Source organism: Onychomys torridus, chromosome 3 (assembly GCF_903995425.1).
Source record: "Onychomys torridus chromosome 3, mOncTor1.1, whole genome shotgun sequence".
Classification (NCBI taxonomy): Eukaryota; Metazoa; Chordata; class Mammalia; order Rodentia; family Cricetidae; genus Onychomys; species Onychomys torridus.
Window position 1 is genome coordinate 153321777 of NC_050445.1, and position 13553 is coordinate 153335329.

Here is a 13553-nt window from a genome sequence, read left to right on the forward strand (position 1 = left end):
TCACTGTACCATACAGCTCAGCTCTTGTCATTAGATAGTCCCAACTCCTATCAGTTAGTCCTCTAGTCCCAACTGGATAAGGGACCTTTTAAAATATAGACCTTGTCCGTGAAGTTGGAGAGACAGCTCAGCAATTAATGGTTGCTCTTACAGAGGACCCAGGTTTGATCACCAGCACCAACAAGGTAATTCACAACTATGTGTAACTCCACTCTTAAAGGATCCAGCATTAGAGAGCATTGGATCCCCTGGAACTGGAGTTACAGGTGATTGTAAGCCACCATGTAGTGCTGGGAATCAAATCCTGACTTCTGAGAAAGTATCTATAGAAAAGCCAATGCTCTTAACTGCTGAGCCATCTCTCCAACCCTGACCTTGACTTTCTTATCTTCCTGTCTCGACTTCTTGAGTGCTGATATGACAGGTATGCACCTGATTTTTAAGCTGTGCTGGAGTTCAAATCCAGGGCTTCCTGCATGCTAGGCAAGCACTCTACCAACTGAGTTACCGCCCAGCCCCAAGCTTTGGTCTGGATTCCTTAAGCATGAGTCTGACATCAGTCTCCAGGGTCATTCAAGCTGCAGGCACACAAGTAGACAATAGAGTAAGCTTCTTAAAGTCATGCTTACTAGGCTTGAGTTCAGGAGAAGGAACAGTCATTGCCTCATGGAGCTAGGAGCACAAAACATTCCAACACTCACTAAAAACTTCCTATTTCTTTAAACACAGGGAACTTCCAGCTTTCATTCATTCATTCATTCATTCATTCATTCATTCATGAATGTTGCTAGGAAGAGGTCTAAAGACAACTTGCAGGAATCAGTTCTTTCATTATACCACATAGGTTCCAGAGATTGAATTCACATCCTCAAGCTTGGTAGCAAAATGCCTTTTCCAGTGAGCCATCTTGCCAGCCCCATAAAACCCATTTTGTCCACCTGCTTTGTAAGCACTCTGATAGTCTAAAGACCTGTGCTCTAACTAAGATATGTGAATATTTAGGACAAACAACGTTTGCCAAACAGGCATTAATAAGTTGAAGGAGATTAATTTTCAGTTTCCTTTCAACAAAAAACACTTACAAAACCAATCTAAAATGTGCCCACAATTTAGACAGCATATTTGTCTGTTTTTACAGGCTCCTCTTGCATAATTTCTTCTCCCACATTTCAGATGAAAGCCTTATCTCTCACCTTCTTAAAATGTCCATTTCTTCCCCTTTATCAAAGAATTCACTCTGTTATTTCCCCAGGGAACATCCCATGAGGCCAGGCTTCCTGTATGTGTCCTCTGTAGTAGGAGCCAAATACTTTAGCTTTGTAGTTAATTTCCCTACAGGGGATTTCATTGCATTCTTAAAAGCATAATACCTATGTGTTTACAGAAGGAAGGCAAATGCTCTCCAAAGCCATTGAAGTGGCAACACCCCAAACCTTCGGAAGCTGTTTCCTTTGTTTAGGAGGGATACTCCTGCTCAGAGTATGATAAACTCTAATTTTATAAAGCACTGTTGAATTATGAAGGAAATGTCTCATCAATCTAGATACAAAATTCTCCAAAAGCTATTTTTCAACCCATCTTGAATCTGTGTTGAAGCATCTCAGAGACTTACAGATTAAAAAATTAGAAGTTAACAGAAGCAAATGTACCTTCCCTTAACTTATTAGGGAGCAGGGAAATCCCACATTAGACATATCCAACTAATTATTTGGTTAGAGTTGATATCATCTAAGTGGGAGAGGTGTGGTCAATAATCCTTGCATACATCTAGAGAATATATTTCAAAATATTTCTCAGAAATCAACAAATGAATGATTCTCATAACCAAATAACAAACTTGTCTATGGATTATGATTGTTTCCAATAAACTTGAGGAAAATTAGCATTTACCAATAATCTTTAGTATTTTAGCTTTTTTTTTTTTTTTGATATGTAACTGTGAAGAATTCAAACCAACAGGTCTTGGTGGAGGAAGCATGTTTGTGATACCAGTGCTCAGGAAGCAGAGACAGGAGAATTGCTGTAAGTTCAACCCTGACCTGGCCTACATAGTGAGTTCCAGGTTATCATGGACTAGCAGGACTTTTTATTTCTAAAGGGAGGAATTTATACAATTAAATAGAATTCACAAAACTAGCTCTTCATACAAAACAATAAGAATTGAAAATGAGGCCAGGTGATGGTGGCACACACCTACAAAGCAAGTTCCAGGACAGCTAGGACTGTTACACAGAGAAACCTTGTCTCAATAAATAGATAGATAGATAGATAGATAGATAGATAGATAGATAGATAGATAGACAGATAAATGAATGAAAGAATGAATGAATAAATGAATGAATGAATGAATACATACATACATACATACATACATACATACATACATACATAAATAAGTAAATAAAAATGAGCTATCTGTCTTTTGTGAACAAGAGAAACTCCTGCAAAGCCAATTAACTGATGAGAATGTCAGTGGTTGTGGAGAGGTCAGAATGTGGCAGATCCACAGACAAATAATCTTGGGCCATTTTTATCCCTCTTAATAACTGTGTACTACTGTCCTGTGTGCCTGCAGACAGCCTTGTGCTCATTGTCTGAATCATTTGAAATGTACAGAGTACTGGCTTTCCACCCAACCAAAAAATTAAAAACGCTGCTGAAAAATGTCCAGGTCTGCTGCAGAAAAGGCTCCACCATGTTTTAGTTCTCCTATCCAATGTTTCCACTGAGGGATTTGAAAAATGACTTGATCTATGGATTTCTTTGTTCTATTTCTATAAACTGTCCCCACATTGGAGCATGGACCTTGGGGTAGCCTAAGTCTGTGTTTGTGAGCTGTGGTCACTCATATTTGACTCCAGACTAAACTATCCCTTATCCCTTCTTAGATGAGAGTTTTATTTTTGCATGGATACTTTTGATCAGTAAGGCTAACACAGTCGTAATTCAATGATGATCTTCACAGAGAAAAGTTGAGTTTCTGGAAGTGGTAAACTGTTGTCCCCACAGACAAGCATTAAATCCTTAGGATCGGCTGAAGCAGACTCATCACGTGACTGACTCTACAAGCATCTTCCCCTCTTTCCTGTCAGAATGAAGCAGCTGAGTGAAAGCATGAGTTGTGACTTCACTTCAGGGCAGCAACTAGAGCAAGTGTCCCTTGAGCTCTACAGACTCACCACCTTTGGGAAGGAGAATACATGCCCTAACGGCCCCTCCTTTGCTGTCATGGATGAAAATGTAGTCCACAGGCTCAGGTGGCAAAGCCGTTAGGGAGGTGAAACCCATCTGAAGGACGTAGGTCCTTGTGGAATGGCCTTGTGGTTTCTAGTCTGGCCCCACTTCTGTCCCATCTGTTTACTGGTCCACCAACAGACCACTCCTGCATATACCACCATGATGGATTGTACTTTGAACCATTAGCTAAAATATGCCCTTCTTCCTCTAACTTCCTTCTTGTTGGGTATTGGATCACAGTAATGAAACAGTGGTTAGCTGCTCAAGAAGACATTTATATATTGCTAGTACTTAGAAACAGTCTTCTACTCAAGCCGCTGGTGGTCAATGGATGAGAGGACTGAGCACATAAAATAACAAATCTCTCTGCTCATCCTTTGCTAGGGATGGAAGAAGATACAATGGCAGAAGTCTCACTAAGCTCTGCAGCTTCCATGAGAGAAGCAAGCCATCCCCACAACAGCACTAGGAGTAGGTAGCAAAGTAGCTCTTCCAGCCTATTAGGACAAGAATGAAATGCGTGTGTGTGTGTGTGTGTGTGTGTGTGTGTGTGTGTGTGTGTGTGTGTAAAATTATGAACACATGTAAAGCCCACAATTTAGGGCTGATGAGATGGGTCAGCAGGTAAAGGCACTTACAGACAAGTCTGAGAGCCTGAGATCCATTCCCAGAAACCAGGCACTGGAAGTAAAGAACTGATTTTCTTGGTGTGCACACACATGTGCTACATGTGCCATACATATACACACACACAGACACACACACACACACACACACACAGATAAATAAATAAATAAATATGTAAAGTTTTAACAAATAAGTTGAAATAACTTTAACAGTTAAGTCAAAGAATAAATATGTCAGATTTGCCTATGAATACTGAAAAAATGGTAGGCACTGCCATATGAGATCCATAATCATGGCACTGCTTTAATTAAAAGGGTATGCTTTGAGCACAAATACAGACAAGCAGGCTGCTGGCAGAATCCAACCAGAACCAGGATCAATGGAGGTGTAATATGTAAGAATAGCTTAACAGGAAAAGCAAAGCACTAATAATTGGTCTTAATGATGTATCCAGGCCCCCTCTAGCAAGACTAAAAGAGAGATGGAACTGGCTAATATCATGCACAAGAAATTTAAAAGGCAAGAGATCAGAGATCTTAATTTAAAAAAGTTTAATGGTGGGGGTTGGGGGGAGAATCCCATAAATGGGAAGAAGCACATGGGGAAATGACCAGATTGGGATTTTTACAGGATGCTGGTGCTGAGGAAATGCACCTCAAACAGCATATGCCTCTGGGTTTACACAGTAAATGAAGGAAATGAAGAGGTGCCAATACCCAGTGGCAGGTGATACTTTGGGGGACTCACCTGTTGTCACCTAAGGACCAAGCATGAATTAGGCGTGCATGCTGACACTGAAAGCTTTCCCCAAGGTGGCATTAAATGAAGACAGGAACAAATCCTGAATATCCAATGGTCTTAAAATCATGAATGAAAGGGGGACATCTCCATGGTTACGTGTATTGACATATGCTTTCATACGTTCTTCATGAATACAGGAAGCAACATGACGATAAGCAGCAAATGATGTTTGTTTGTTTTTAAGTAATGGTCTTGCTTTTTCATTTTCAACAGAAATGCCCATGGAGTGTGTGTGTGTGTGTGTGTGTGTGTGTGTGTGTGTGTGTGTGTCTGTCAGAGTGTGTGTGTGACTGTCAGAGAGTGTGTGGACAGAATGGGTTCTCATAGCTCTGGGTTTTAGACTTGAAGAGTGTGTCGATAAGGACACATGGAAAAAGCAAGGCTTATAGGAACTGGAAAGACTGATGTAGAGGAACTAGATAAAGGAGGAGAGGCCTTCCAGGACACTGACAAAGCAGAAAGAAAACAACACTCCTGAGACTCAGTTAGACTCACTTCTAATCCACCAAACATTAAAAAACTCCAGGTACACCAAACTTTATGTAGGAACAAACAAACAATCATGCTGCATTACACAGAATAAATCAGTATTAAATACAGTTGCTGTTGCTATCAGGAATTTAAAGATCAAATATTAGAAAACTCGAAGAATCTTAAGTTTATAATTTAGGATTAAATCTACATTGTGTTTCTCCAAGCAAACATTGCTGGATTGCACCCACAACAACCATAGGAAATGAACGACTTTTACCTGAGTGTTCTTCACTCTATTGACAGTGGCTTCTGGTCTGCAAGCTCATCAGTGCTGCCATGTCTCACCTACTGGGTGATTGGCAGGAGAGAAGCAAAGCAGAGTGTAGGCAGGAGCCTCCTGTTCCTTGGAGAACTAGAGGGATAAATAAAGGGATCTTTGTTTACATAACTTTTAATCCTTTGTTAAAGTTTCTTTGGTTCTGAGGGTTGCATAAAACAGGTTATAATCTTGGAAACAGACTCGAAGATTAGCCACTTGGAGCCTGGGGCTCCTCCTTCCTGATCTGTGATTTCAGTTAACTCCTCAGTGGCCTTGTCTCCCATTGCAACATCTTATCAAAAGACCACAGAAAACTCCCTTTATGTTCCTTCGTGTTTTCTTTTCTGATTAAGAAGCCTTGAACCAGCCTCCTATACTGCTCACTTGATGAATTCAGATGTGCATAGAGGGTTGGAGAGCTAGCCCAATCAGAAAAGCATAGGCATGATGCAGCTGCCAGGTGGCTTCTCTGTCTCCATCAGTTAAAGAATTAAAAGACAGAGAAATGAGACCGTGTAGAGTCAGTGTGTTTATGAGCAAGCCTTGCAGACTTCTATAGGAGAGGAGCCCTCAGAGCAGAGCAACCATCAGCTTTAATGGATCTGAGGTTTTCTTTGTGTCTAGGATACCCTCCGTGGCTTGTTGCCCTCTTTTGCTTTTCTTTGCTCTGAAGATGTCTCTATACCCCTTCTCTAGCAGAGATAATGTTTCTGCTTCTGGAATTGTTAATCAGCTGGGATAAAAGTGGGTCCCTTGACCTCCTCTGTGCTTGATGGTGTAGCCAGTACAGAGAACCTCACTCTATGTGAAGAAAATGGGTTATGTTTTAGAAAAATAGAAACTTAAACTACTAGAGACAAAGGCAACCACAAAAAAAGGGAGTAAGAAAAGGAAGGAAGGAAGGAAGGAAGGAAGGAAGGAAGGAAGGAAGGAAGGGAAGGAGGGAGAGGGGAGGCAAGAAGCAGGGAGACAAAGAAACAAAGAAAGAGAAAGAGAACTTACTACCTATTGCTGGGGGCAAGAAGTAATTTTTTTTTAAAAGCTCAATGGAGTTGTGCCCCACTTTCTCCCATCCTCAGTGCCCATGACCTCAAAGCTAATTTTGACCTCCAGAACCCACCTTTCAAAAGCTGGTGTGCAGGCATACACTCACAGTCTCAACACTTGAGAGGAAGTCAGGCGGGTCCCTGGGGCTTGCTGTTGAGCTGTCCTCACTGACTTGATGAGAGAACCTGTCTCAAAACCAGGGTGGATGGTGCCTGAGCAATGACACCTCAAGCTGACCTCGGGCCTCCACAAGCACACAACTTGTGCTCCTGTGGACAGGGACAGGCACACACAAAAGTACAATAAACATATGAAAAGAAGGAAATGGAGATAGTGGAGAGATGTTTAGTGTCCGATCCCCAAAGAAGCCTGAGACAAAGCCTCACACAGTACCTGTGGTTCCTCCCAGCACTCCCCAACTCTAATTTAAATCTCTCCAACCCAGGGACTGGGTTTCACTCTCCATCCCCCAGCGTCTGTGATCCCTGTCTAATTCCGCTGTTTTGGCTGTGTGCCCTCTTGGTCTCTTTGCTTTTGGCCTGTTGGTCCTCACAGCTCTTCTCTTCCTCCTTTCTTAGTCCCTCCCTCCTATTTTCTTTCTCACTAACAACCCACATGGCCCAGTTCAGCCTGGATTCTTCCAGATGCCTCTGTCTGTTCTCTCCCTCACATCTATAGTAGAACCTCCTCAACCGTATTTAGGAGCAATGATGTCCTCAGTTTCATTCACTTAGCAGGGAAGTGTCTCCTTGCCCTTTCAGAGGATCTGAGTTGGGTTCCTAGCACCTACACCGCAGCTCACGGCCTCCAGTTGACCCCACCTCCAGGACATCTAATGTTCTCTTCTAGACTCCTCGGAAGCCAGCACACGTGTCATATATTGACATGAGTAAAGAAGATATTCTTAAAACAATGAAAAGATGTACATTAAACAAATGTTTCATTTAAGGGTAGCTGGAGGGGCTCTGACAAGCTTAACAGGAAGAAATGGAAGGGCTGAGTGGAAGGCATATGCTCATTTCCAGGATGCTGCTGATGCTTGTGAACACCAGATTGTCTTGAGAGAATCAGCGCTCACAGATTAGTGGACCAGTGATTTTTCTAGCTAAATTGAGGTAGTCTGCATCAAGCCACAAGATAGTCACACCCCAGGGAAATCTAGGATAGAATGAAAATTATAGTGGATTACTATCTTAAGGTGAGAAATGTGACATGCTACAGGCCATTCAAAGGCTTTGACACATCCCAACACTCATAGTGACTACTTGTAATTTGAGACTAGGTCATTAGCTTGTGTTTTTAATTTCTTTTTAAGTTTTGTGCATTTGTATGATATGTGTGTGTGTGTGTGTGTGTGTGTGTGTAAGTGTGGTGTATGGTGTGGTATGTGTGTGTGTGTGTTTGTGTGTGTTTGTGTGGTACGTGTGGTTGTGTGCTGTAAGATGAATCTTGAAAGGTCTTATTAATAGAAAAACCCAGAGCCAGATATTGGAATTAAAACCTAAGAGATCAGAAAAGCAGAAAGAAACAAGCCACGTTCTCACCACTTGGAGATCCTCAGCCAAAGAGACCTACTTCCTGTCTACCCACGCCTATATGCCTTTCTGTTCTACCATCTCACTTCCTCTCTCCACCCAGCTACAGTGTGCTGTGCGCTATGTGCTGTGTGTTTGTGTGGTATGTATGTATGTATGTGTTTATATTATGTGTGTAATAATATAAATTAATTTAAATATGGTTGTGTGGTATGTGTGTATGTATGTATGTGTGTGAGGTAGTATGTGTGGTGTGGTATGTGTATGTAGTGTGTATATGTGGTGTATATAAGTGGTGTGTATGCATGTGATGTGTATGTGGTAGGGGGTGTAGTATGTGGTGTTTATATATGTGTGTATTGTATATGTGTGTGGTGTGTGTGCATATGATGTGGGGTGTGTGTGTGTGTGTGAATGCACATGCTAGTGAGGAGAGATACATGCTTATGCATGTGCACTGGCCATAAGAGCACTGTGTCCTTCTCTGCTACTTTCCACCCATCCCTTTGAAGCAGCAGCTCTCTCTGAACCAGTTTACATTTCTGGGCTCAGCTGGAAGCCTGCAAGCCCCTATGATCTGTCTCTGCCTGCATCAGACCTGGAATTGCAGATGTCTCTGGGACAATGGCTTGTTATATTAGTGCTGTGCTCCAAATTTTGATTCTACACAACTGTAACATATATGCAGAGTGCCTAGGTCATGTAGGCTCCTTGGTTGTCAGTTCAGTTTCTATGAACCCCTATGAGCCTGTGGGTTTTCTTTCTTTCTTTCTTTCTTTTATTCTTTTTTTTTTTAAGATTTGTTTTATTATGTATACAGTGTTTTGCCTGAATGTATGCCTGCAGGTCAGAAGAGGGCACCAGATTTCATTATAGATGTGGTTGCTGGGGATTGAACTCAGAACCTCTGGAAGAACAACCCGTGTTTTTAACCGCTGAGCCATCTCTCCAGCCCTCTGTGGATTTTCTTGTGGTGTCCTTGACCTCTCTGGCTCCAACAATCCTTTCTCGGCCTCTTCTGCAGGATTCACCAGACTCTGCCTAACGTTTGGCTGTGGGTCTGCATTTGTTTCCATCAGCTGCTGGTTGAAGCTCTCTGATGGCAATTGGGCTAGGCACCAATCTGGTCACGTGAGAAGGCTAGCTCAGGCTACATGTCTACTACTGCTAGGAGTCTTAGCTGGGGCTATCCTTGTAGGTTCCTGGGAGATTGCCTTGCACCAAGTTTTCACCTGGTCCTGAAATGCACCTCCCTTTCCAGTAAGTCTCCTTCAGTACTCTCCCCCTTCATCCCCACAGCCCCAAAACCTAATTGCTCACGTTCCCATCCTCAGTTCTGGCCCTCAGTTCACTCATGAAATCTCTTCTACTTCCTCTTCCCAGGGAGATCTGGGAGTGCCCCCCCATGAACTTTCCTTATTACCTAGTCTTTCTGAGCTGTAGTCTTTCTGCAGCACAGCTGTCCTTCATTTTACAGCTAATATCCACTTATAAACGAGTGCATATCATGTTTGTCTTTCTATGTCTGGGTTACCTCACTAAGGATATTTTTTTTTCTAGTTCCATCCATTTGTCTCCAAATTTCCTGATTTTTTTAAATAGCTGAGTAATACTCCATTGTGTAAATGTATTTACATTTTTGGTTGAGGGACATCTATGTTGTTTCCAGGTTCTTGCTATTATGAATAAATCTGCTATAAACATAGTTGAACAAGTGTCTTCCACAGGACACTTAACCAAATCAGCTGGAACATGTTTCAGATCTCCTTTGGTCTCCGATGTCACCAGCCCCACACATCAGCTGCTGCTGTAAAGATTTCTCATCATTTCAGTTCTTCCATAGTTTCCAGAACAATGGACTCCCCAAATGCCTGCACAGCAGCCAGCTCCACGGGTGGGGCTGGGCACTGCTTCCAGTGTGGGAGGCTGGTTGATCTCTCCAGTCACCTCACCCAGGGTAGACTTGAAGTTCCTACCTTTCACCTCTCTCCACAGGCTGGATGGTTTTTTCTTCTCTGGTAAGAAAGTTAACATTTCCTGAGTGCTTCTGTGCTCAGCCAGACTAGGAGCCCATGTGTGCAAACCTCATATTTTAATCCTCTCACTAACAGGAATTGGCTACTGTCGTGACCCCACCTTTGCAGAGGAAGATTGAGTATAAACAGGCTCTAGTGGCCCCAAGACCACATGCCTGGTAAGCACATGATGAGGGTTTGGTTTGGTTTCAGGAGTCTACACTGCAACTGACAAACAGCGGACAAAATAGCAAAAGGGTAGGTAGATGCCTTCCCTTCTTTAGTTTTGTAGAGAACCGCATGTGCTCTTTCCTTCTCTTGTTACAATTTGAATAAACTGTCAAAACCTTGGAGGACCATACTCAGGTAAAAGTTATGGCAGGTCATGCCTTCACATATGCTACCTCTCTTCAAAAGAAACTCTAACAAAATTACCTCTGTCCAAAAAAGTAGGTCTCCATGGCAGCCAATGCCCCCCTGCTCCTGTGTTCCTTCCCACTTCAGCTTCTGACATTGTTTCCCCATGATTTGGTGGAAGGGTTCAACAAAATGGCCTGTGAAAGGCACAAGAGTTACAAAAAAAGTCAAAGTGACAGGACTGAGTGGCAAGGAGCCCTGACAGTGTGGTGGTTTGGGAAGGTGTGTGAGGAAACCACGCTTGTACTGTGTTGAGTGTAAGAGCTCCAGCACTTAGACATTCAAAGACAGAGCCTCCCAAGTGTGTGGAGCTGATAGTGCAAAGGCTGGAGGAAGAAGAAAACAAGCACGCAGGTCTAACAAGAAAGGCACTATTGACGGAGGAAGGTGACTCGCCGAGGAGCCAAGAGACAAGAAACGAGGGCAGTGAGCACTGGACCGTATAAAATACGTTCCTAGACTAGGGCAGGAAAAGGGCCTGATTAAATTCTTACGGTTTTGCTTTAGATTTTTCCTGTATTTGGCTTTTTCAAAAGAAATGTTACTTTTATTGGCTGTAGGTGTAGACAAATTTCTAAACAGTCTTCTTAAATAAGAAACACAGAGCCAAATGTAGGAGTGAAAGCCGTACAGATCAGAGAAATAGTGAGAGCCAGCAGCTAACCTTACTCACCACACCGCTGTAGCTTCCACAGAGAGAACCGAACCAGCTTCTTCCTGTCTAACCTGCACCTTTATTGCCTTGCTGTTCTGCCTTCTCATTGGCTCATAGCCCAGCCACCTCACTTCCTCATCACTGCCTGTCTGTATAGACCTCTAGGTCTCTATGGTTGGTACTGGGATTAAAGACATGTGTCATCACACTTGGCTGTGTCCTTGAACACACAGAGACTCTGCCTGCCATGTGATCGGATTAAGGGCATGTGCTATCACCGCCTGACTTTTGTTTATAGATGGCTATGTTCTCTGATCTCCAGGCAAACTTTATTTATTAACATACAAATAAAATATCACCACATTTCAGCACAAATAAAACATCACCACATGTAGGAGTTTTCTGATGGCACCTTTAGGGTTTTCACATATAGAATCATATATGCAAAGAAATATAATTTGAATTCTTGCTTTCCCAATTGTAACCATTTTATCTTTTGTAGTGCTACTGGGAGAAACAAATAATCACCACTTGTACCAAGCTGTGAACCCTGTCAATTATAATATTGACTGCCTTGGCAAGATGTGCCCACTGGTGCAATAGAGGCATGATATTATGGGAGTAACCAACCACTTTCTGATTGGATTTAAGGTATCCTCCACAAGATGAAACCCATACCTGGTTTCATTTCTGGGCTAAGAACCTATGGCTAGACAGCTCATAGACCCTAGGGGAGAACCTCCTGCTCTTATGCTGCCAAATAGACATAGTATTAAACCTACTACTAATGACTTATCATTATACCCATAGATCAATGCATTTTTCATCCCTCATCTGAGAAGCTTCTATTTGCAGTAGTGCAGATGGTGGTTAGCACAGAGATCCACAACTATCCAAGTTGCAAATAATAAAAGAGACTGCAGAATGCTCAGCTCTAAAGGGAACATATATACTTCATCCTCCCTGACCAGGGCTCAAAGGCCATTGCAGAAGAAGTGGTTGAAAAAGTGTGAGAGCCAGAGACCACAGATGATTACAAGGAAGCAGCACTCCTACCTTCAGAAGGACAGCTACACATATGAACTCACAGTGATGGCAGCAGCATGCTCCAAGCCTGTGCAAGTCCAATCCAAACCGAATTCCAGCATGGAGAGTAGAGTTGTCCATGAATCCCACCTCCAGCCATGGAGTTATTGGGCAATTGTTAGCTGCTGTGAAAAGAGACAGTTTTCTCTAAGGCTGTAGCCCCTGTTAAGCTGACCACACTCCAATGGATGACCACACATCCAAGAATATTTGAGCAACATACTTTAGTCTCTTTTCTAAAAATAAACTTTATTATTTAAAAATACAAACTTGTAAATAAGTAAAATTATCTCATACCAAAATTAACTAGACCCAAACTCTGTACAACTTAATAAACTAATATAAATTAGAATTGTCATTCAAAATGGACGCTATGAAGCTCTACATTAAATTTTACAAATTTTATGTACCTTTCTACCATCCAACCCAAAAACTCCATTACAGAATTAAAATTAGAACAACAAGTAGTTTTAACTGATCTTGGGGAAGGAAAACAAACAAAACAAAACAAAACAAAACAAAACAGAAAGAAATAGTGTGTATAGGGAAGGGGAGATGGACCTGCAAAGAGTTAGGGGAGGTTGTGAATATGATCAGTACATCTAAGAAACTCTCAAAGAACTGAAAGAACATCATGTAATTTATCCTTTGAAAATTTCATATATACATGCAATATATCTTGATCATATCTATCCCTTACTTTTCCCTCCAACTCCTCCAGAAACCTCCATTGCATCTCTCTCCCAACTTCATGTCCTCTTTTCATATTTATTTAATGCTGCCCACATACACATGTCAGGGGACTGTCATCACTGAGGCATAGGGAACCTACCAGTGTCCACATTCCTAAAGAAAAGTAACTCTGCCAATATTGTTTACACAGGAGTGGAAGCCTTGGAGCCTCTCCGAAGTCCATGCTAGAATTTTTAATTTGCTTAATTTTGTGCATATCTTGTGTAGGTGATCATAGCTGCTGTGAATCTGTGTGTGCAACAGCCCTGGCACACACAGATGACAGCATTTTGTGGGGTTCCTCTCTGTCCTCTGACTCTTACGTTCTTTCTGCCCCATCTTACCCCATATTTCCTGTGCAAGTTCAGAATGCTTTGGGGAGATACACCCAAGACTTACTGATGCATGCTTTCCAGAGGAACGGTTTAGAAAACTCCATGGTAACTCCCTGGATAGGGCTCTCAGCAGTTAGGACACCATTACTTTTTCTAGTAGTCATCATTCTAAGAGTTTTTTTTTTTTTTTAAATACAAAGTCATTATCCTCTGACAAACTGACTGAATGACAAAATGACAAAAGATGGTTGTCATCTGGAAACTATCTCTGCT

At 42.1% G+C, this 13553-nt stretch overlaps 1 protein-coding gene across 3 annotated transcripts in view; it reads right to left on the bottom strand.

The window, feature by feature from the left end:
• The window catches only part of LOC118579404 (solute carrier organic anion transporter family member 1A5), a 94957-nt gene extending 89332 nt beyond the window's left edge, over window positions 1-5625 (bottom strand). For all 3 annotated transcript variants that reach the window (XM_036180652.1, XM_036180655.1, XM_036180653.1), the window contains exon 1: window positions 5417-5625. The gene's annotated coding sequence lies outside the window, so the exon portion shown is untranslated. The remainder of the gene's footprint in view (window positions 1-5416) is intronic.
• Window positions 5626-13553: the final 7928 nt, after the last annotated feature.